This window comes from Bos grunniens, chromosome 26 (assembly GCF_055505025.1).
Source record: "Bos grunniens cultivar Pamir isolate PY7600 chromosome 26, Bosgru_T2T1.0, whole genome shotgun sequence".
Lineage (NCBI taxonomy): Eukaryota > Metazoa > Chordata > Mammalia > Artiodactyla > Bovidae > Bos > Bos grunniens.
The window spans coordinates 50,506,156-50,531,241 of record NC_141190.1 but is presented as its reverse complement, the minus strand read 5'-3'; the positions used below and the strand labels follow the sequence as shown (position 1 = coordinate 50,531,241).

The window sequence follows — 25,086 nt, the reverse complement described above, 5'->3', positions numbered from 1 at the left end:
TCTGACGGTGCCCAGGCGGCCGTGCCGAGGTTTGCGGGCGAAGTCCTGTCCCTGCCCCAGGCACCACACCCTCCACCCGCCACTGACACCACGTGTGGCATGTCAGCCTGTGGAAAGCGGGCACCCATACCTGACATGTCCGCTCCCAATGTGCCTGGAGTGGCCTGTGGGGCATGCTCCCCACATCCACACACACACACACACACACACACACACACAGCCACCCACATCCACACACACACACACACACACACACACACACAGCCGTGCTCAGGCTCACAAACGCTGGGGGCGTGATCCACCCCAGCCCAAGGTCTCTCACAAACACGTCTCCCTTGGGGCCTGTCTAACCCAGATGGGTGCCTCCGAGGGTCTCCGTCTCAAGAGCCAACCTCTGCGGCTCCAGAGTCAGGGCTCCCCCTACCAGGGCTCCTGGCTCCTGGGTCCAGCTGAGGCCCCGAGGCCAGTGCTGTGCCCTCTTCACTGTCCCTCCCTCTTCACGTTCAAAGTATGGCAGTGTCACGGCCAGCAGTTCCCAGGTCTGTGCCACAGGGCACGCGGCCGGCAGTTCCCAGGTCTGTGCCGCAGGGCATCTCAGGATGTCTGCCAGCCCCTCACCACCACCGGGAGGTCCTCGGCTGGGACACACGCAGGAGCCCCACCCGGCACACACCCCATCACAGGCCCACAGCAGCATCTTCTCCCATCTCACGACAGGAGAGGTTTCAAACGTTATTAAACACAGACCTCTAGGCAGAACCAGTGCATTGTCACTTCTAAGGCATGTGCCCACAGATGACCAAAGGCATCGAAATGGCCATAGCCCTGACAGAGCGGGGTGTCTCGCCAGCCCCGCACTGTCGTCCACGCACAGCAGCATCCTGGGGTCTTGGCCTCCACTCCTTCCCAAAGCAAAGGCCATCCCACCCACCCACCCACACGAACGTCCTCACCTCCTTCCTTTCACTCCTCTTGGAAATAACAGAAAATAAGAAATTGTCACCCACTAAGCATTTCAGAAACAGTCATTGTGAATCTAGCTCTGTGCTTGCTGTTCAGACATGGATAGAATTGCAAGCAAGGTGAGAAATGCGCCCAGACACCCCGTCTCCACGTCGGGCAGCCCTGCCCCTGGAGGGCTGGGTCCCCATGCGGGCCTCGCCTATCGGAGCCACTCCAGCAGCACTCAGAGCCGTCAAAGACGCAGTCATTCTCGTAGAGCGGACACAGCTTGCTTCCAGGTACTCGTGGACTTTAATGGAAGCACAGGAAGGTCGGGGCGGTGGCACCCAAGGCCCCGCCTGTGGGTCTCAACGGGCCGGCGCTCTGTGTCAAGGTCCCACACCCCCACTGACAGGTGGTCCTGGCTCATCCCGTACCGACCGCTGTGGCTGAATTTCATGTCGGACATGGAGGAGATGATTTCTGAGAAGGACCTACTGCTAGGCTCTTCCAAAACCGGAAAACACAGTGTTTCCACTTCTGTTTAAAAACCGGAGAAGAGCCCACTTTGCAGTGCAAGCGAGGCCTCCAGGCTCAACGGGCCCTGGCCTGAAACCTGGAGAGCCGCTGGGCACCCTGCAGATGCTCTGCACAGCCGGTGGCTCCACGGGGGCCGGGGCCTGGTACACCCCGGCCAGCAGGCTCCATGCAGACACCACGCCGGGCACCACGAGAGGCTGATGCCGGCCCAGGGCCCTCTGACTCCCCAAGCCATGGGTGCTGCAGGGCCAGCCCACAGCTGAGGCCGGCTGGACTGCAGCCACAGCGGTGCCACCTGCCACTGCCCATCAGGAGAGGGGTTTCCTTCAGCATTCGATGGGCAAGACTCACTGCAGCAAAACCCACCTGTCTTCAGAAAGACTCTGAAGACTTCCTGGGCAGACCTTTCCTTCCCCAGCACTTCTGCTTTATCAGCAATAACTCAAGTGCCTGTCTTACCCGCCGCCCGCCCGTGCGCCAGACCCAGAGCCCGTCCTGGCTCCAGGACCTGTGGGCAAGGAGGTCTGTGCTTCCTTTCATTTTCAGCTGCTGCTTTTTAAAAAATGTACATGGATTACAAAGAACCTGTATGTTTATTGACTCTGCATCTGAAGTTGATCCTAAGCAGCCTGGCGGCAGTACTGAGCGTTTACTCACAGAAGTAACCTGGCTGACAGATAAAACCACTCTTGGAATCTAAGCCTGTTTACTCAAGAGTGTTGTCTTGAAAACACAGGCCAAATGTGCAGGCTCTGCCGGAGCTCCCCCACTTTACAGCGGGAGACGCTCTGGACGCACTGACCGATACACTGATTTACTGCAGGACAGTGTCCAGAACAGGACAATCCATGGCACACGGGGCCAGGATGCCGTCAGCGTTCCGCGCCCAGGTGCACGCTGGGCCAGGATGCCGTCAGCACTCAGTGCCCAGGGGCATGCTGGCAGAGTTCCCAGGGCACACACTGTCATGACACACAGACTTCTTGGTTTTCTACAAAGTAGGGCCTGTTCCTTATGAGTAAAAATAACAAACCCAAAGCTCCCCTCCCGAAGGACCTCAAGGCTCAGTGGGCTAAAGCCTGGACTTTTCTGGGGGAACTGGCTTCCAGGCCAGCAAAGCTCTGCAGGGACAGACCCCATCCTGGGTGGGAAGATGGCCTCCGGCCTCAGCAGAGGTCCCTGTGCACAGAGGGGCTGGCCGGGGTGACCTGCAGGCCCCACAGTGGGCACCCAGGAAGCAGGGCCTCTGCGCAGGCAGGCACGCGGGTGACAGGAGGCACCACGAGGTCTCTGGAGGTGGTGAGCGCCCGGACAAGGGGGGCTCTGGACGGGAGGTGCCTGAGCTCGCCAGCACTAACCCTTGGTGTGCCAGCAGCGCGGGGCGAAGGACTGCGTGTCTCAGGGGCGGACAGCCCTGTGCTGCTGCTGTAGACAGGCACACGGCCCTGGCGGGGGTCAGGCTCCACTGTGGACGAGCACGCGGCCCTGGCGGGGGTCGGCCTCCACTGTGGACGAGCATGAGGCCCTGGAGGGGGTCGGCCTCCACTGTGGACGAGCATGCGGCCCTGGAGGGGGTCAGGCTCCGCTGTGGACGAGCACGCGGCCCTGGCGGGGGTTGGCCTCCACTGTAGATGGGCTTGCGGCCCTGGAAGGGGTCGGGCTCTGCCACTGTGACCACCTCCGTCAGCTCCTCCATGTTGGCTGGCTTCTGTCCACGATGTCTGGAAGTGCATGGTTAAGGCAGGGCTCGCAGGCAGGAGGTTTAAGAGCTTAGGTGTTTGAAGAAGGTGATTACAGGCAGTGTAATCTGCTAGGTAAGAAGATGTACGTTGATGTACAAATCAGATCCAGCAACGCCCGGGGAGAGGGGGCTGCCTTCACCTCATTGTGACTGCCAGCCTTCTATGAAAGACTTTCAAAGCAACATAACACACATTAAAAGATCAGGAAGAAAAGCAGGCAAGTGCCCACTGCACTCGAGTCCCACGTGAACAGCCACGAAACGGTGCAGACCCAGGAGTATTGCCAGACTCCAAAGGATCCCGACAGGGTCGAAGTATCTGATGTCAAGAGTGTGTTCGAAGGTATCAGAGCAAGGTCACATGGCAGGCTGCCGAACACAAACACTGCTTGACTGAGAACACGGGGAGGAGTGGAACCCGGCTGTGGGCCTGGCAAGGCGAGCAGGAGCGGACGACGAGGAGGCTGACACACCCGGTGGCCCCGCAGCAGCGCCTGCAGCCATCAGCACGCGCAGGGCCCCGAAGCATGGAGCACGATGCTGCCCAGCACTCGGCCCCGGGCGTCACCAGGTGCCGAGAAGACTGGGGGCCAGGCCAGCCCAGAGTCAGGGAAGCGCACGGGGCACACAGCGCCGAGCGCCCAACGGGTTCTGGAGGACTGGTCAGCACAGGCCTTCGAGGACACCTCCCGGCTGGGGGAGGAACCACCCCCCAAATGAGAGAATGGTACCCAGCTCAGGAGAGAGCTTGCCAAGGGGCATGGCTGGGCACTGGCTGAAAGTCAAGCGGGAGGCGAGGAGCCACAGGGCACCAGCTCACTCAGTGAGTGGATTCAAGGCACAAGAGTACCAACAGACCCCAGGAATTATGTGCCGGTTCCCAGGCTTTATGAGTTCGGCCACAAGACGGGCATCTGAATCTTCACGACAACCACGATAGATGTGACACCATAAACAGGCCCTTCATGAATGACAGTCCTCACAGGTTACTGAGAGAAAGTGATAAAGAACACTGAACATGTCACAGAAATGGACATCAATTAACAGACGACATCCTCACTCAGCAATAATCAAAGAAACGAAGGCCAGTCTGGTTGCACAGAACTGAGAAGTCACTTTCTCAAGAGCTCTGACGTTCTGCTGAAAACACTCACCGTCTGCAGGGAGCACCTGCTGGGAGTTGGGGTGCAGAGCCCATGTCCACTTCCAGGCCTGGGTACCGAATCCGACCAAGCACACGAAGGCGTGTCCACAGGGGTCATTGCAAGTGACCTGTGGCTCCAGGAGCAGGCGTGACGTCCAGGCCACGTGCACCATGGAGCCCGCAGCTGCGAAGGACACTCCTGGCACAGAAGGGTGTCGGGAGGGTGGGAGAAACCGTGGCTGAGTGTGGGGCTCGCTGCTCTGAACCAGGCGCGGAGCTAGGAGCCAGCAGCCATTCTCTTACTTTCCATCGTCACCCCAGGAGGCACATGCCAGCGCCTCCACTTACAGAGGAAGAGAAAGGCTGGAAAAGACCCACCGACTGACACCAAGGTCACTGAGCAAACCCAGGCCTCGGAACCCGCCTGGCCGCAGGGACGCTGCGTCCAGGTGCCGGTGGGACACGGAAGCCAGCGCTGCGTGCGCTGCTTCACAGAGCGCGTAACCAACCACAGCAAGCAGAAGGACGGAAGTGACCGACATGACGCACGAGGTGCTGCAGTCGCGGCCTGGCCTAGCAGGCGCCGCTCCAAAACGCAGGGCATCACAGGGCTCCCTCACTTTCTAGAGAAACCAATAACCTAGTTTTTGACTATTCCGTAAACAACTTGTCTTCTAAAATGCCATTCTTACATGAGAAGTCACTTCTGGATTGGGTAATTAAACGTCATTCTAATCAAAGCGAGTATTTTCCGTCCTTATCATCTATTAGCAAATTTAGAAGAAGAAACACAAAAGAACAGGAAATGTTATTTACCTTTGATGTGCACACTATTTAAGATTCCTCTGAGTCAGCCCTGGAGGCAGGAGCTGAGGTGATTCCCGCTACCGAGGGAGCAAGCTTCCCCGAGGTAGAGGGAAGCTCCTATTTTAGAGACAAACCCTGGAGTCACAGTGAGCTCCCACCGCGGGGGTCTATGCAGCAAACCACATTCAGAACAGCCTCCGAGACACAGCAGTAGAATGAAGGTGAGACGGACCCATGCAAGAACACGCCTACAAAAACACTGCTTGGATCCAAACATCCTGGTTCAAATTAGGGTTCAGATTTTAGCAAACTGCATAGCCCTCTCTGCCTCACCTCCCGGAAGCAGGGTGACGCCACTGACCGACAAGGTACCCCTTCACCCTGCTCCCCGGGAGCACCTACCCGTGAGCCTCCATCCTCCTAATGGCGAGCTGCGCCTCTGCCCTGTGCGGCCGCCCTGCAGTGCACGCACACACGGCCGGCAGAGCGGGAGGGAAGCAGGCCCCAGGCCAGGCCGCTGCAGGCGTGGGGCTGTCTGCCGCACCCCGCCCTCCTCTGGCTCCTCAGCCACTAATCCACAGTGCGCTCCTGCACCGGGCCTTCACCGGGCAGGTCACTCCCAACAAAGCGTGAACTGACCAACCGACTAAGCGGCCCACAGTGCTCAGGTGGCCCAGGCAGGCGCTTTGGGGAGGCCAGGCCGTGTTGGTACTGGTCTTTGGGGTGGGTGGGCTGCCTGGCCCGAGGCAGCACCCTGGGTCTCACTAGAGCAGGATTCAAGCTTGTGGAACCTCCTTCACACACTTCATTTTATTGCAGACACCATCCATGGGGTCCTCACTAGGCTGACAGCAAGATACCAGATTTTAAGTTTTACTCAATTTCATGGATGTCAAAATGTGATGAAAAAATTGAGATATTAGAACGGATACGGCCATTCTCACTATCCCTAGGTACACCAAAGAGGGACTGAAGAGTTTTTAAGAAAAAAGAATTAGCAATGATGCCGATGGATTGAGGGGCAAAGAGTTCTGGGACATCAGCCTACACCCTAGCTGGCTCGGAGGAAGCCCGGCAGAGGCCCGCCTGCCTGTCCGCAGGTCAGCTCCCCCAGGGAACTGCGCTCAGCTCCACCAACGAGCTACATGGAACTTCACGGGGAAAGACAGCAGATGCACTCAGAAAGATCTGTTGTGGAATTGAGTCCGTCTTTTCTTCAGTAGCTTTATGTGACTTTCGTCTTTGTGAGAATAAGAGGACTCACTTTAACAAGCACACGTAAGGTGACTGTGACAACATTCAAGGAGAAGGCAGATCTCACAGTATTTCTGGAAAGTTCGCAGTATTCGCTCCACAGCTGACCTAAGCATTATTACTGATTAATTCACGACAAGTACTGGATAGTTTAAAGAAACTGTAGCACACACCCGCAGCACCCTGATTCCAAATGGATCTCACAGTCGTCCATCTTCGTCTTTTAAGTTACAGTCTTCTGCTCCTTTATCCCCTTCACTTATTTCCCATAAGTTGATAGTTTTATCTGAAAAGAAAGTTTTAATTATCTATATTAAAAGAAAAACTGTATGTTATGCACCAGTGCTAGCTGAGCATTACGGCAGAAAGCTGGGAGGAGTATTAAACATCAGTATTTCCAATTACACACGAGCATCTCGTTTCCGACAATAAGACACAGAGATGCGCAGAGCTGAGAGACGCACCGCTGGGGGTGTGCTTTGGCATATTTGAGTTTTCAGCCTGTCCCTGCTACCTGATAATTTACCCTCCCCCCAACGTTTAAAGCAGAAATAACTTTCAAAGAAGGTTAAAATAAAAATGAATCTACACATAGAAAATTAAAAATAAAATCCTAAATCAAACAGCCACTTAAGGACAAAACCAGCTCTCACCGTTTGCAGAGAGCAGAGAATAAGCAGCGTTTGTTAGGTAACCACCTAATTTTACTAATTTTTTCTTCCATTTCCAGACTTTTCAAACAGCCAAAGTCCTGTTCGTGAGTTTGAAAGGTCCTGTAAACGTTATATTCCCCCCTGGAATGAGGGTGGCTTTTATTCTGCAAGGAAACGTCAAGCCGTTTTAATGAAAAGAGCACAGCATAGCAAAACAGTCAGTACTGCCCATTTGAATATCAAATGACCACACGCATTTTTAAAAGTTAATAAAAAGTCTGGGTCAAAAAAATGTCAAACAGGCGACACTCAGAATGAACTTCACTCGGAAGAGACAAATGATGAGGCCATCTCCGCAGCCTCCTTTTCCACTTCCGGGCATCTGGCCCAGGGCGGGGTCTGGGGTGCTAACCCCTGTGCACACAATGGCCTGGCTCGCCTCTGTGCTGCTGGTGAGGGGGGCACTCTGAGAACCACCGAGGGCCCGGGAGGGGGAAGGGCTGCAGCCTGGCCCTGCGGAGAGCCCTGAGCTCACTCCTCCAGGGTGAGCCACGGGGCACACTCCGCGTCACCTTTGACAGCCTCCAGCTCATGCCCGCGCCACCAAGGAAGGGAGTGCTACCCGGCAGAGTCATGAACGAGCAGTTATGGTCACGGAACCAACACAGGCACATCCCGCATCATGTCTAGGAGAAGTGAGCTGCGTGAACAAACCCGCGGTGAGATGTCTCTTATGCAAAATTTTCACACACACAGAACAATTCTACACACTGCAGTAAAAACAGACACAAGCTAATGACCACCTCTGGGAGGCACAGAGATAATAAGGTAAGGTTTGGGAGTAACAGGGCAAAATGAAATGGGGGTGGGTGGGTGGGGGTGAGACACGTGTGCCATCCACAGGCCCAACGTCTCCTTTTCTTTCATAGAGGAACACCAGCCTGGGTGCTGGGTTCATAAGTATATTTATACTAATCTCTGAAATCGTCTGCATGTCCAAAACGACATTTTCTACAAAACAGTAGTGACGTGAAAGTCACTCAGTCGTGTCCGATTGGGACCCTGTGGACTAGACAGTCTACGGGATTCTCCAGCCAGAACACTGGAGTGGGCAGCCTTTCCTTCTCCAGGGGACATTTCCAACCCAGGGATCGAACCCAGGTCTCCTGCATTGCAGGGGGATTTTTCACCAGCTGAGTCACAAGGGAAGCCCAAGAATACTGGAGTGGGTAGCCTATCCCTTCTCCAGTGGATCTTCCTGACCCAGGAATCAAACCCAGGTCTCCTGAATTGCAGGTAGATTGTTTACCAACTGAGCTATGAGTGAAGCTCCATGAAATAGTAAGTATTTCATAACTAAAAATCAAGCAGACCAGCATTTTAATTCTTACTCTGTAACCAGGATCTAAAATCTTACACTTCTTAACATGTCAGTATGTGTGACCAATAAACGGAATAAGCAGCCTTTATGTCTAGACAGACACCTCCTTATGATTCTGTGTCAAGACCACCCACATTCCCCGTGACCCCGTGCTCCTCACCAGGACGCTGGCGCGCCCAGCCTGTCCCCACGGGCGCAGGCTCAGCGGTTCATGCTACTTACACTGCTCTCCCTCTTCACGGCCCTCACCTGCTTCATGAAAAAGCCAAATACACCAAGAGATACTTCTAGCTCTCGAATGAACAAATATTTGAAAGGAAAATCCGTGGAATTGGTGGGTCCTGGGCCTCAGACGTGACTCTAGGAAGAAAAGTGCCCGTCACAGAGCTGCCCGACCTTCCTGGGTCACTCTCTCCAGGAACAGCCGCCCCGGCCGCCACCCTCAATTCCCGGAACCTGAGGTCACTGCGAACCCTTGGCCCTTGTCCTCTGCCCTGAGGCCTCATGTCAGCGTCTGAGGGCCCTGGAGCGGGGAGGGTGGGAACAGACGGGGGACGGAAGGGACTCTGAGCAGCAGAGGGTGTGGGGAATGCGAGACGAGAGGAGGCGGACGGTGGCATCCACTTTGTTTTGGGGCACGCTGGTCCCCAGTTAGTTTCAATGTCTCCGGGGCCCCCGCGGAGAAAACCCCGCAGAAAAATCCCCGCAGAGAAAACCCGTTCTGCACAGAGGTGGGAGCCACATCCACAGACTGCTCAGCCAGACACACAGCGGGGCCCTTGGGCGGAGGGCTCTGCCGCTGACGTGGAAGAGAGCTGGAACACCGTCGCTGATGTGGGAGAGAGCTGGAATACCGTCGCTCATGTGGAGAGAGCTGGAACACCGTCGCTGACGTGGAAGAGAGCTGGAACACCGCCGCTGACGTGGAAGAGAGCTGGAACACCATCGCTGACGTGAAGAGAGCTGGAACACTGTCGCTGACGTGGAAGAGAGCTGGAATACCGTCGCTCATGTGGAGAGAGCTGGAACACCGTCGCTGACGTGGAAGAGAGCTGGAACACCGCCGCTGACGTGGAAGAGAGCTGGAACACTGTCGCTGACGTGGGAGAGAGCTGGAACACCGTCGCTGACGTGGAAGAGAGCTGGAACACCGTCGCTGACTAGTTTTGGTGGCTCCCTGCTGACTGAACGTCCTGCATTGCCCCCAACCAAGCAGAGCACTGCTCCAGCCTCCAGAACCTCCACACTTCCCTGAATCTGAACGGCATATTCTGACCCCTTGGGAAGCTTTCTGTGGCTTCTGACCGAGAGCTGTGGCGCTATGATGGGAGCAGTACCATCAGCCTCTGAGGTGATGGATGAAGAGTCAGTCCACACCCTCACCCACACCGGTAACACCCAAGTCCACAACGGGGATTAACATACAGCCACCACTGAGACATCCTACAGGCAAGTGGAATAGGAAAGCTTTTTATATTAACCAAAATATGAGGGAAAAGATGGGGAAAAAAGTTGCCCAGGATTTGTGAAGGTGCCGTTGGTTGGGCTTATCAAATTTAAACAACTTTAGGGACCCACTACTGTACAAATCTGTCTCAACCTTGACTTAATACTTCTTCACTGAACTCTTAATGAGACAGCTTCTCAAAACTACAGTACTTGCTTACACAGTTTATAGCCGGATGCTTTTTCCTGTAATCTAGTCCACATTTGAAGCTAGTGTATTCTTAGGTTTAAAGACGACCCCCCAAAGCAAGAAAAACTTCATTTTCTATAAGGACATTATCAAAATGGCAAACTTTAAGGAGTTAAAAGTGAACTCCTAAATTTAAGATAGCTATGGTTTAGTAATCTGTTGAATAATCCTTCTGCTAAAAGTAATATTCAAATACCACCACCCATTTTCTACTTCTGTTGAAAAGAAAGTTCTTTTCATATATAGTTCTTTTTACGTAGCTGTGTGAAAATCTACCTCCAAAATAAGAATGCAAAATTATAAATTTATCAAATGGTCTGTGAAGATTCAGAAATATGAAAGATAATATATATAATATTCGCAAAATAATTCTTACCACTCCAACTCAGAAAAAATACAATTAAAAATTCTTAATTTACACAGACATAATAAAACTGAGGGCTGCAACAGGCATATGTTAATAACGAGCTGCTGGGGGCCCAGGGCTTGCCCTGACAGATGCCACTGCGCACCCCTCTGTGGTCACAGAGGCGCATTTCCTGCTGCAGGAAAGGAGTGAGGACCCACCAGCCCTGATACCAGAGCTTCATCACGACGCAGAGACCAGATGTGGAGATGAAAAGGGAACCGCACACGGACCTGCTGGACAGCAGACAGCAAGGCCCTGGTTGGGGAGCCCCAGGCCTGGCCGCCCCGAGGGCCCCTCCCTCAGGAGCACCGCCAAGGCCACTCCCCAGGGGCCAGAGGGCTGGGGGGCTGGCGGCAGCACCCACTCTCCTCTGTGTAGTGAGACAGAGGGGCTTCTGCCCTGCTCCCTGAAGGGAGGGGCCTAACAGCCATGCCCATGAGCAACACTCATCACGGCTCTTCCAAGGCACGTGTTCCGAGGCTTGGGGCTCGCAGGGCACCCGGCACCAGCTGGTGGGCCGCGGGTTGGCTGGCAGCACCTCCACTGCTGGGGAAGGGCTTTCTTTTGCTATGGGATGCGAGCAAACAGACCCAGCACCTCACCACCACCCGAGACCACCTGGGGCGGGGCCAGGACCCTCCTCCCACCCTGCAGATGGGGACCCTGGGGCCTGGCTGGGGCTCCTCGTCAACCCCGAGACAACTTCTGACAGAAGACCCTACATGGTGAACGCTGACAGACCGAATCCGAGTGAACTCAGACACTGAGAAGCTACCGTGCTCCCTTCCTCATGAGTGATACGAGAAGGGCTGAGCCTCCTCCCTGGCCAGTGGACTGCACCTACTGACCTCTTGTTCCTGCTGGAAAATAACAACTCTGCCGCCCTTGTCTCCTGTAGCAAGAGGTCTCCAGAGCAATTAAACTCAACAGTTGAGATGATGTCAGCTGTCAAAAGACAGAAGCAGTCAACCAGGCTACGATAAGTATAAAAAAATCATCAAAAGGGATCAAAAAAAGATGAGCACGTATGAAATTTTCTCCTTGGATAAAGAAAAATTTCACAAGAAACCTGTAATTATCCAGCAGCCACTTCCTGGCTCTGCAGCCCAGAGTCCGAACGGGTTCATGGGTCCCTGGCCCATCAGCGTTTCTCTAAACTGGGCTGTCTTGATATAAGATACAGAGTAGAAATTTAGGAAACTAATTTTGAGAAGAAACAAAAACAGGAAAGAACTGGCTCTAGAAGTCTGCTGCCCAACTTAAAATCCACGCCTGGTACCACCTTTAAAAACAAGCCTGGTTCTTACATGACAGAAACAGACGTGCTTTCCTCTATGTGGAGACTGGTCAGCTTCTGTACCAAGCAACACCACTGAGAGTGCCAGTGAAAGTCCCAGGTCTGGGGAGTCCCTGCCATTGATCAGGATGACATCGTCACCGAGTGGGACGCTGAGGTTCTGACTTGGTCAGCACAGAGACCTGGACATCCGCTCGGGAGGGTAAAGCCACAGGAACAAAGAGCAAAGCCCAGGCTGGAAAGGCCTCGGGTGTTCAGAGGCAAGCGCTTCAGGCAGAGGACGTGGATCTGGGTTTACGACACAGAGTTCTGATTGGGAAGGACACCCAGGTTGGGCTTCAGGGGAAACCACTTTCTCTGGGGTTCAGCTTTGCTGAGTACCGATCGATCAGACAAAGCCTCGGGTCTGGTCTCCTGAGGGGCTGGTGTGAGCATGTTTTCTGACCACAAGTAGACTCTTCATCTTAGTCAGCTGCTGCAGAGACTCTCCTCTCTGGCTGCTCCAGGGAAGGGTTGGAGCACAAGAGACCCGCGCCTGCGGCTGGGGCCGGCTCAAAGAGGGTGTCCTACCTCCGCATTACAGAGGAGGGAGCGTTCAAAGACACACAGTGTAAACAGCTGTGATACACAACTGACCTGCTAATGGAAAATAGACCCCAAAGTTGAAACTACTTGAAGAATGGCCCAGAAAAGGGGCCACAAAATCGTAATTCTTGAGTGAAAGTGAAAGTCACTCGGCCGTGCCCAGCTCTGTGCAACCCCATGGACTGTGAAGTCCACGGACTTCTCCAGGCCAGAATACTGGAGTGGGTAGCCTTTCCCTTCTCCAGGGGATCTTCCCAACCCAGGTCTCCCGCATTGCAGGCAGATTCTTTACTAGCTGAGCCACAAGTGAAGCCCAACTCTTAAAGATCTGCACAAACGTACATTTGTTAATATACGATATCCTTCCTAAAAATAAGTTCTTACTTAGATGAGATGGTTGGATAGAATCACTGACTCAATAGACATGAATCTGGGCAAACTTGAGGAGATACTGAGGGACAGGGAAGTCTGGAGTGCTGCAATTCCCGGGGTCACAAAGAATCAGACATGACTTAGTCACTGAAGAACAACAAGAATGTACTAAATTCTGCCAGCTGGGCTTTTTTTTTTTTTTTTTAATCTTCAGTAAGCCTTGGGAAAGAATAAAGCTTCTTGTTAGAAGTGTCACCTTTTAAATTAAATTACGTGAAATAACCAAATTTGCTTAAATGAAACCAAAATAGTCTTACTGGACTAAAAGGGACAAAAAACTTATGTCACTTATACCCAGGGGGTGCACAATATTATATAATTAATGGTATCGGCTCTGCCAGTGATTCTCACACTTAATTAAAATGGCGTGAATCTTTTAAGAGAAATTCCATGACTGCCAGCAGTGAGGAAAATTATTTTCATTAAGCTATGGAAATATGTATGAGTCTAAAATTAGAAATACCCACTGTAGCTTTTAGGAGAGCTCTAAAATCAAAATAAACAAACTCAATACTAACAAAATAATACAACCAATAAAATTTAAATTTCCAATATGAATTTAATCTGATTACAGAAGCCGGGTAAAAGCAAACTATAGTTATTAAAATGTGAGGTGGCAGATGATGGTCTCAAGATTTAAAATATTTCTCCTATATATAAGGTGCATCAGAAAAACAATGAAATTATGACATTTCTTTAAACGTGCAGATTCACAGGTCAGTGCAAATGGCCGCAACAAAGCCAGAAACAGCCCCCACGGTTAATAGTCATGTCCGTTTATAAACACACTGACGCACACAGGCTGCGAAGGCCTCCTTTCAACAATCGCTGTGAACAGGCTTATCGTTTTGCTTGTTTTACACCTAGCTACAAACACTAGAGCTTCAGCAATAGATATGTTTTCATGGGCATCTATTTTGTCGTTATAGATAACTGGGGCAGAACTGAAACTCGGAAAAACAGGGTTAACGAATACAAACTACTATACACAAAACAGATACGCAACGGGATGTACTGTATGGCACACCTACAGTCAGTATCGTGCGTCTATAGAATAACCTATAACGGAAAATAATCTGGGAAAAAATGCACAGAACTGAATCACTTTGCTGTACATCTGAAACTAACACCGTATTGTAAATCAACTAAACTCCAAGAAACAAAAACCCCTCAAGAACAAAAACCTGACAGTGTTTAGGGTGACAAGTGGCAGTCTCGACAGTAGACGTTCATAGGCAGCAGGAAGAGGACCCTTCTCCACTGTTGTAGAGCTAGTCTCCCCCTTCTTAAGTGGCCCCTGCATCGTCACACAGCACGTCTCCGCAGCGTGGAACGTTACGTACCTGCATCGTCACACAGCACGTCTCCGCAGCGTGGAACGTTACGTACCTGCATCGTCACACAGCACGTCTCCGCAGCGTGGAACGTTACGTACCTGCATCGTCACACACCACGTCTCCGCAGCGTGGAACGTTACGTACCTGCATCGTCACACACCACGTCTCCGCAGCGTGGAACGTTACGTACCTGCATCGTCACACAGCACGTCTCCGCAGTGTGGAACGTTACGTACCTGCATCGTCACACACCACGTCTCCGCAGCGTGGAACATTACGTAAGGCCTCTGTACCATCACACAGCACGTCTCCGCAGCGTGGAACGTTACGTACCTGCATCGTCACACAGCACGTCTCCGTAGCGTGGAACGTTACGTACCTGCATCGTCACACACCACGTCTCCGCAGCATGGAACGTTGCGTACCTGCATCGTCACACACCACGTCTCCGCAGCGTGGAACATTACGTAAGGCCTCTGTACCATCACACAGCACGTCTCCGCAGCGTGGAACGTTACGTACCTGCATCGTCACACAGCACGTCTCCGTAGCGTGGAACGTTACGTACCTGCATCGTCACACAGCACGTCTCCGCAGTGTGGAACGTTACGTACTTGCATCGTCACACACCACGTCTCCGCAGTGTGGAACATTACGTAACACAAAGGAGTGTAGAATAAAAGCCAAGTCCCTCTGTGCTGCAAACGGGAGCCCTCGCCCCAGGGTCCCAGACGCCAGCCATCCAGCGCCTTCCCGACGTTTGGACCCCCTCATTTGCACGGGGTCACTGGCCTGTGCACTGCGTCTCACCCAACTCACCCAGCGTTCCACAAGCTGCTTTCCGACGGGCACGGCCCCTTAACCCACGGCACGGGCGTGACACAGTGCGTTTGATCATGTCACGACTGTTGCACACGTAAGCTCTTCCAGATATTACACTGCTGCAATGCACAACGCTAAGTATGTCTTCATGAAATGCTGACATTCCTGTAACGGAGCCATATGCTCCCAACCCTTGCTTAAAGTTCAACAGATAACGTGAAACTGCCCTCCAGAAAAATGAGTTCAAGATACTCTTTCCAGAAAGTGAAAGTCGCTCAGTCGTTTCTGACTCTTTGCGACCCCCTGGACTACACACGGACTACACATTCCATGGAATTCTCCAGGCCACAATACTGGAGTGGGCAGCCGTTCCCTTCTCCCCAAGATCTTCTCAACACAGGGATTGAACCGAGGTCTCCCGCGTTGCAGGCGGATTCTTTACCCGGTGAGCCACCAGGGAAGCCCAAGAACACTGGAGTGGGTAGCCTATCCCTTCTCCAGCAGCTCTTCCTGACCCAGGAATCAAACCAGGGTCTCTTGCATTGCAGACAGATTCTTTCCTAGCTGAGCTACCAGGGAAGCCCACTCTTTTCAGAAATGTAAAGCAAAAATAAAACCTCATCACTGCTTTAATTAAAATGTTTATGCTCATTAATTCCCTTTCTTTGATGATCTGTATTAACTTTCTCACCCCTTTTTAAAAGTGAATGACATGCTTGCTGCTGCTGCTGCTAAGTCGCTTCAGTTGTGTCCGACTCTGTGCGACCCCATAGACGGCAGCCCAACAGGCTCCCCCGTCCCTGGGATTCTCCAGGCAAGAACACTGGAGTGGGTTGCCATTTCCTTCTCCAATGCTTGAAAGTGAAAAGTGAAAGTGGATATGGTTAAAAATGAGTATTCATCATCTGTTTTTTTCACCTAAATTTTCCACGCCATTCTCAGGGAACTTAATAGCTCTGGGGCAGGTATCCTCGCGACTCCCTGAGAAGCCGCAGCGTATTAAAGCACTTCCTAGGCGCCAGCACTGTACTACATGCAGCTCAAGATGCAGAACTCACACTCCTGCCTCTCAGTTGTAGCTTTCCATCTGGAGAGCTAGATAAAACGGGCTGAAGTCTGTTTCCAGCCTGCCTAAGTAGCATCCTCACCAAGTTCTCTGAATATCCCAGGCTCTCCCGTTTTCACGGTTGCCTCTGACCTCCTGCTACTGTGAGTCTCTCTTCTTGTTCCACACATTGTCCCTCTTCTGTACCATTAACTGACCCAAACAAGCATCTCAGCTTTTTCTTAATTCCCAACAGCAGCAACAAAAAATCCATTTTTACGAGACCTATATACAGCAGATATAGTTGAAAAATTAAAAATCAAATAAAAATATTCAGAGATTAATATTTATAATGCATAAAAAGCTTTTAAAAATGATTTTTAAAAAATTCAGCAGAAAAATGGACAAGAGATACAATCTGACAATTCATGGAAGAAATGGAAATAGATCTCAATTGTGTAACTGTAAGGAAATGCAAATTACAGCATTAAAATTGACATTAAAATGGCAACAATGAACAAGACGTAGGTTCTCAGCATGCGCAGTGAAGGTTTAGGTGAGAGCGTCTCTGGAGGACGACCTGGGCCACTTGGAGAGGTGACGCCCAAGGCCTGAGTGTCCGGAGTCTTCAGCCACAGACATGCCTGCAGGGCAGATGGAGGGACTGTCTCTTTAATACAGCATCTTCTGTAAGAGCAAAATCTGGAACCTACTCATAGAGGGCTTGTTAAATAAATCAGTAATTCATCCAACTGAATACTGTGCAACCATCAGAAAGGGTCCAATTGAGCTATGCAAGAAGGCACAGCTTTTTAAACCATTTTTAACCGTAAAAATCCATGAAATTAGAAGATGCTTGCGTCTTGGAAGGAAAGCTATGACAAACCTAGCCAGTGTATTAAAAAGCAGAGACATCACTTTGCCAACAAACATCTGTATAGTCAAAGCTATGGCTTTTCCAGTAGTCATGTATAGATGTGAGAGCTGTACCATAAAGAAGGCTGAGCACTGGAGAATTGATGCTTTTGAACTGGGTGTTGGAGAAGAATCTTGAGAGGACCTTGGACAGCAAGAAGATCAAACCAGTCAATCCTACAGGAAATCAGTCCTGAATATTCACTGGAAGGACTGATGCTGAAGCTCCAATATTTTGGCCACCTGATGCTAAGAGCTGACTCACCGGAAAGGACCCGGATGCTGGGAAAGATTGAGGGCAGGAGGAGAAGAGGGTGGCAGAGGAGGAGATGGCTGGATAGCATTAATGGACACGATTGAGCAAACTCCGGGAGTCTGTGAAGGATGGAGGAGCCTGGTGTGCTGCAGTCCAGGGGGGTCACAAAGAGTCGGACACGACTGAGTGGCTGAACAACAACAGCAGCAGCTGGGTTCTGGTCCCAGAACAGCTGGGCTGAAACCCTGGCCTTGGCACCACCCGCTGTGTGTCCCCGGGCCAGCGACCACACCTTCTGAGATCCACAGTGGGCATCTGTACCCACAGCAGCAGGAGCCCTCGCATCTCCAGGGGCCGTGTGCAGGGCCGAGTGGGCAGAGGGCACGCAGAGCTCAGAAGCAAGTCTGGGTCACTGCACGTCTCACATCACACACTGGGGACGCAGACGGGCAGCAGCAAAACACCACCGAGAGCAGGACGCAGCCTGTGCGAGGGACTTGGAGACTGCTGCTCACACACAAACCAGGCCCTGAAACAAGAGTACACAGAGGTACACGAACAGGAAACGGTCTAGAAATGCACACACCCTGCTCAGGGTGGTCACCTCTGGGCAGCGATGACCGGGACGTTTGGTATCACTTTTTTTTACGCCTGCATCATTTGAGTTACTGTAAATAATGAACGCTCTGCTTCGGTATTCTGAGACAAAACCAATAAATTCCAGGAAAGATGAGAGGCAACAGATAATCTTGAAACCCGCCCTGTTCTGTTATTCCTATTGCTGGAGGCTAGCTGTAAAGCAGTCGTTCTCAAAGTGCGGTCTGTGGACCCCTGGGGGTACCCTTGAACCTCTCTGAGGTCTACGAGGTCAAAACAACTTTCACAATAATGTGAACGCTGCACCTGCCATCATCACTGTGTTGTCAGCGCATGAAGGACGAGAAGCAGCAGCGGCCGCAGCTGGCGTCCAGCACCGTCAGCAGCACGGCTGCTCGCCTCGCCCACGGCAGGGAGAGAGGGAAAAGCCAGTTTTACTCAGGAACATCCTTGATGACCAGGCAGACGAGTTGATTTTCTCAATCCCAGTGCCTGAGTGTGAGGCTTCTCAGGGTCTTCATGGTCCTACCATCCCAGTGCCTGAGTGTGAGGCTTTTCAGGGTCTTCGTGTTCCTACCTTCCCAGTGCCTGAGTGTGGGGCTTTTCAGGGTCTCTGTGGTCCTACCATCCCAGTGCCTGAGTGTGGGGCTTTTCAGGGTCTTCGTGTTCCTACCTTCCCAGTGCCTGAGTGTGGGGCTTTTCAGGATCTCTGTGGTCCTACAATCCCAGTGCCTGAGTGTTGGGCTTTTCAGGGTCTCCGTGGTCCTACCATCCCAGTGCCTGAGTGTGGGGCTTTTCAGGGTCTCTGTGGTCCTACCATCCCAGTGCCTGAGTGTCGGGCTTTTCAGGGTCTCTGTGGTCCTACCATCCCAGTTCCTGAGTGTGGGGCTTTTCAGGGTCTCTGTGGTCCGATGTGCGACACGCACACAGTGTGTCTGCTGCGTCCAGGGTGCTGCGATGGGCCCGAGGGGGAGTCCAGGCGCGGCCGCGGTGCTGCAGTCACTGTTCAGGGCGCCACTCGTCTGAGACAGCAACGGACCAAGGGCACTTATTCACACTTTGACTCTGGAGCAAATTTTCTTAAAAACGAACAAAGTGAGCTACTCTCTACACAGAAACTGGACAGGGTGCACTGCTGATTATAAAATCCAAGCTTTCGAGAGCATCTGAACTCTTGAAAATGTGTTTTGACTACTACTACTTTGACAAATTCCCACTTTTAAGACTGCTGATGAGATCAGTATTCGTTTTCTCGATCTTGTACAATGAAATATGTCAACATTTAGAAGATGTGAATGAATACCAACACATCCAGAGTATAACTTACAGAAGCCACCACATGCCCAGTTCTGTTGTAGTGCTGGCACTAAGGTGGAGTATTAGGGACTTCCTTGGTGGTACGGCGGTTAGGACGCCCCACTTCCGTTGCACGGGGCATACGTTCAATCCCTGGTGGGGGAACTAAGATCCCGTATGGTAAGAAGCACGGTCAAAATATAAAACAAGTAAACAAACAGTGGATTACCCATAATCACGTGAAAAGGCCATTAAATCATCCCTCCCTTTTCTAATGACATTTAAGTGTGCGGCCAGATCTTCATGTATTTCAATAAAACAACTGTTAACAAATTGAATGCAGAAGCAGATCTGGAAATCTAGCTGCATCCTATTAAGCCCCACATTTAAAACGCTTGCATCATGTAAGACAAAAGCACTGTTCTCTATCTTTGTTTTGAGAAAGCTGTTTTTCACTAAAATATGTTAAGATGTAATAGATTATTACAATGAAATAGTAAATCCTTTCAGTTGTCCTAATTTCCAGCACAGTAAATATTGACAGACATAACCCTCATGGCCTTAAAAATTACTAAGAATATAAAACCAAGAGGTTTTGGAACCAAAAGGCTTTGAGAACCACTGGCTTAGCATGGGGCAGGCAACCACCATCTGAAATCAAAACCTGGCCCTTGCTGGTCGGTAGATACCAGTCCTGGCGCACAGCCCCGCCCTTGTGGTCTGGAAGCAGTGGTCCGGGCCCAGGGTCCTCATGCTCCTGGGGCCTGAGGCTGCTTTCCTGCTAGAGGCATAGCTGAACTGAGCAGATGAGACAAAGAAGACCGGCCTGCAAAGTCTGGGAGACTTACTCTTGGGCACTTTAAAAAGAACTAGAAACCTCTGAGTTAGAGTAAGCCCGCATTCCCAGCCTTTGCTGCTGCAGTAACACAGCCTGAAGCATTTCGGTCTCCACCCTCACCCCATCACCACCCATTTTCCAAAGGCCAGAGTGACCTTCCGAAAAGCTGATGTTGCGCCTCTCCTTAGCATCTGAAAAGTCCTCAGCACGGAACTCCAGGCGCCCCCTCCCGCCTCGGGCCCTCCCCTCCTGCCAAACACTCCAGGTCCTGCTGCCCAGAATGCACCCACTTCACCCTCTCCGATTTCCACTCCAAGCCCTCACCCTGAACGCTCTCCTTCTCCCCACACCCAGGCTCCCTTTCACTCCCCACCCAAGTCTGTGTACCAGGCACACAGGCGCCTTCCCTCAGCACACCCTGCCCTCACTGTGGGGCAAGGGCCCATTTGCTGGCCAGTCCCTGTCTAAACAGAGGTTCCAAGGTGGACACCGGATCTCTCCATCCCAACACGAGCAGCCCTTCAGGACTCCGCTGCGAGCTGTGCAGCTGAACCAAGTTGGAAGTCAGCCCCCATAACACCCTTCATTCTCCCAGGCCAGCTTCCTGAAGTAAGTTATTAAGTAACAGAGTAAGTTATGGAGAAGGAAATGGCCACCCACTCCAGTTTTCTTGCCTGGAGAATCCCATGGACAGAGGAGCCTGGCGGGCTACAGTCCATGGGGTTTAAGAGTCAGACACGACTTAGTGACTAAATCACCACCAGAGTAAGTTATTCTTCTATGCAAGAGGGTCTCAAAAAAAAAAAAAAAAAAAAGAAAAGAAAAACCAACATTTTCCTGTCATCAAAGAGAACACAACAAGTGTCCAGGGTGTGGAGAAAAGGGAGCCCCCACGCACTGTTGGGCAGGAATGTAAACTGGGGCAGCCACTGTGGAAAACAGCATGGAGGAGTCTCAAAAAACAAGTGGACTCACCACATGGCCCATCAATCCCGCCACTGGGCACATACCTGCAAAGAACAAAGACATTAATGTGAAAAGATACACGCGTCCCAGTACTCACGGTAGCGTCACTACAATAGGGAAGATATGGAATCAGCCTAAGCGTCCATTCATAGATGCATGGATAGAGTCGTGGCGCATACATACAGTGGTGATGACTTAGCCACGAAGAATGAGGTTTGCCATCTGCAGTGACACAGACGGCCTTGGAGGGGACTGTGCTTGGTGAAGTAAGTCAGACAGTCACTGAACGTTATCATTTATATGTGGAATCGAAAAACTACAACAAACTAAATATAACAAGATGAAGGAGACTAACAGAACAAACTAGAGGTTGCGGGGGGATCTGGGGGGAAGTGAGAAGCACAAGCTACTCGGTATAAGATAGCCTCAAGGGGTACTGTACAGCATGGGGAGGCAGAGAACGTTCTGCAGTGACTGTAAATGGAAAGTAGCCTTTAAACATTGTATAAAGAATGTTTTTAAAGACACCAACATCTTCACAGTTATCAGTTCCTGTGAGCCAGTTTGCCGAAGCTTTCCCTGCATCCTTTGGAATCTAACAAGCCTGTGAAGGTCACAGGAAGCTGCACCCTGTGTTACATGTGAGGCAGATGGCAAGTTACCTGTCAGGTTAGCACAAAGCTAATCAGAAAGTTGAAAGGGATTCGTACCAAAGTCTGTATCTCGATTAACACCAAGTTGAAGAGCAAGCCTAACCTGTAAGATAAAACTGGAGAACAAGCAGGATGCAGCCAATGCTAAACACCATGACCTGCTAAGTGACAGGAAGGTCAGGCTCTGAGACAGAATACTGGGTGTGAAGAGTGGCTGGGCAGTGATTCACTGAGATCAGATGGATCCAGTCTGAGATGGATTTAGATGGATAAGTAGGTGTGGAAGGAGGACATGAAGCTAAAGCAGTACAGAAATCCATTTTTTTTTTTTTTGGCCACCCCACTTGGCTTGCAGGATCTTAGTTCCCTGACCAGGGATTGAACCTGACCCCCAGCAGTGAAAGTCTAGAATGTCAATCACTAGACCACCAGGGAATTCCCGAGAAATTCCCCACTTTTTGAAAGCTTGCTGTATGTCATTTCACTTTAACAAAAGACCTGCATCAATAACCTGTCCTAGCTAACTGAAAGATATCCAAAGATTTTCACTTTAGGGAAAAAAAAAAAAAAGCCTTCAGCGACTGTTTTGCAGTGCACCCTGAGCAGTGGGGGCCCCGGCATGCTCTGTCTCCAGGAACTACACCCAGCACCTCAGCGTCAGGCCAGCAGAGCTCTGGACTGTGTCTGATGTCTGGCCTCTACCTCGGCTCCTCTGTGCCTCCGCCAGCAACATATGTCTTAAGCAACTGCCTCTTCCCTTCATACCACTTCAGCTTACAGAAGGCTCTGCAGATAGGATGGGCTCTATAGACAGGCTCTTTCAGATAGGATGCCAAGGGAAACAGATATTCTACACTGGGAAAGAAACAGGAGCCAAGAGCAAGGGATGGGAAAGATCATTAAATAATAATAGAAAAACCAAGAGGTCAGGCCCCATGGAAGGGACCTGGGTGAGTGGAAGGGGAGGTCAGGAAAAAATAAGAAACTGCTACTTTCACATTTAAAAATAGGTACAAGCAAACCCAAACACCTTAAAGTGCATGAGAATTAATGAGCAGCTGCACCGAACACTCCAACAACACCTTACAGGTTCAAAAGTACTGCACTGCTTTATCTCAACAAAAACCCTATTATGTGATTTCCAGATAGGCAAGCTGAGGTTTAGAAAGGGCCTTCAAACCTGATAAATAGCAGACACAAACTGAACCCAGAACTTCCCATCAAAACAACAGATTTCAAAAGTCAAGGGATATGATCTGTCCCCACCACGAATCCTGGAAACCCGCACCTGATTATGTAACTAGGGTCAGTCCAGCTTCCTGACCGCACAGCCTGACTGCAGACAGACAACAGAGCTGTGCTCAGCAGGCGCAGCAAACGCATCAGTCTTAAGGAAACCATCTATCTCTGATTTCCTAAAGGCAGAATCTCCTAAATGAAATTGCAAGAATGTTACCAGATTGTTTTCTTGTTTGATGGCCTTCCCCACAAGATGCTTTCCTGAAGACCCTTTTTAGTGACACAGGTATAAATATTAAGTAAATGGGAATTCTAAAATCGAAGGTAGACACCAGACTGAAAATGATTCAAATAATCAGATAAGGTGTCCCACTGTGACTTAAAAAAAAAAAAAGATCAATGATAAACACTGCATTTCTGTTTTCTTTTCACAGGAAACAACTCAATACTCCAAAAATAATGACTGAAAACTTGACTGAAAACTTCTGCATTCACAAATATGGTATTTCACCCATCTCCTTTTAACGTCTGTGAAGTCACATGTATCTAACAGTCAGTGAAACATACTGAACATTCCTGCTATTGATGCCCAGTGCTCTTAATTTTTGTTATCCTTCCCAATCTAAATGTTTCTTTCTTTCATAATATCTATGCAAACCCATTTAGGAAGGCTGGCCATCCCAGATTACCCAGATACCCCATATGATTTATACAACTTCCTAGACTCAAGCTTGAGTTTAGCAGATGAACCTTTAATTTTGTTAAGCGCTATTTCCTTAGAAAAAGATTAATGCCTAATTAAAAGGAATAGATTAGATTATGGATTAAGAAATTGATTATACAAAAACCTATTTAAATTTGGGCAACAGTTCATAGATAGAGTGCCTGATGAACTATGGACGGAGGTTCGTGACATTGTACAGGAGACAGGGATCAAGACCATCCCCATGGAAAAGAAATGCAAAAAAGCAAAATGGCTCTCTGGGGAGGCCTTACAAATAGCTGTGAAAAGAAGAGAGGTGAAAAGCAAAGGAGAAAAGGAAAGATATAAGCATCTGAATGCAGGTTCCAAAGAATAGCAAGGAGAGATAAGAAAGTCTTCCTCAGCGATCAATGCAAAGAAATAGAGGAAAACAACAGAATGGATCTTTTCAAGAAAATTAGAGATACCAAGGGAACATTTCATGCAAAGATGGGCTCAATAAAGGATAGAAATGGTATGGACCTAATAGAAGCAGAAGATATTAAGAAGAGGTGGCAAGAATACACAGAAGAACTGTACAAAAAAGATCTTCACGACCAAGATAATCACCATGGTGTGATCACTCACCTAGAGCCAGACATTCTGGAATGTGAAGTCAAGTGGGCCTTAGAAAGCATTACTACAAACAAAGCTAGTGGAGGTGATGGAATTCCAGTTGAGCTATTTCAAATCCTGAAAGATGATGCTGTGAAAGTGCTGCACTCAATATGCCAGCACATTTGGACAACTCAGCAGTGGCCACAGGACTGGAAAAGGTCAGTTTTCATTCTGATCCCAAAGAAAGGCAATGCCAAAGAATGCTCAAACTACCGCACAATTGCACTCATCTCACACGCTATTAAAGTAATGCTCAAAATTCTCCAAGCCAGGCTTCAGCAATACATGAACCGTTAACTTCCAGATGTTCAAGCTGGTTTTAGGAAAGGCAGAGGAACCAGAGATCAAATTGCCAACATCCACTGGATCATGGAAAAAGCAAGAGAGTTCCAGAAAAAACATCTATTTCTGCTTTATTGACTACGCCAAAGCCTTTGACTGTGTGGATCACACTAAACTGTGGAAAATTCTGAAAGAGATGGGAATACCAGACCACCTGACCTGCCTCTTGAGAAACCTATATGCAGGTCAGGAAGCAACAGTTAGAACTGGACATGGAACAACAGACTGGTTCCAAATAGGAAAAGGAGTACGTCAAGGCTATATATTGTCACCCTGCTTATTTAACTTATATGCAGAGTACATCATGAGAAACGCTGGGCTGGAAGAAGCACAAGCTGGAATCAAGATTGCTGAGAGAAATATCAACAACCTCAGATATGCAGATGACACCACCCTTATGGCAGAAAGTGAAGAGGAACTAAAAAGCCTCTTGATGAAAGTGAAAGAGGAGAGTGAAAAAGTTGGCTTAAAGCTCAACATTCAGAAAACTAAGATCATGATTTCCCATCACTTCATGGGAAATAGATGGGGAAACAGTG

The 25,086-nt window shown here is 50.3% G+C and overlaps 1 long non-coding RNA gene across 1 annotated transcript in view; it reads right to left on the bottom strand.

Annotated features, from left to right (window-relative positions):
* LOC147344562 (uncharacterized) overlaps positions 1 to 25,086 on the bottom strand; it is a 32,948-nt gene that overhangs the window by 1,596 nt on the left and 6,266 nt on the right. The window lies entirely within an intron of this gene.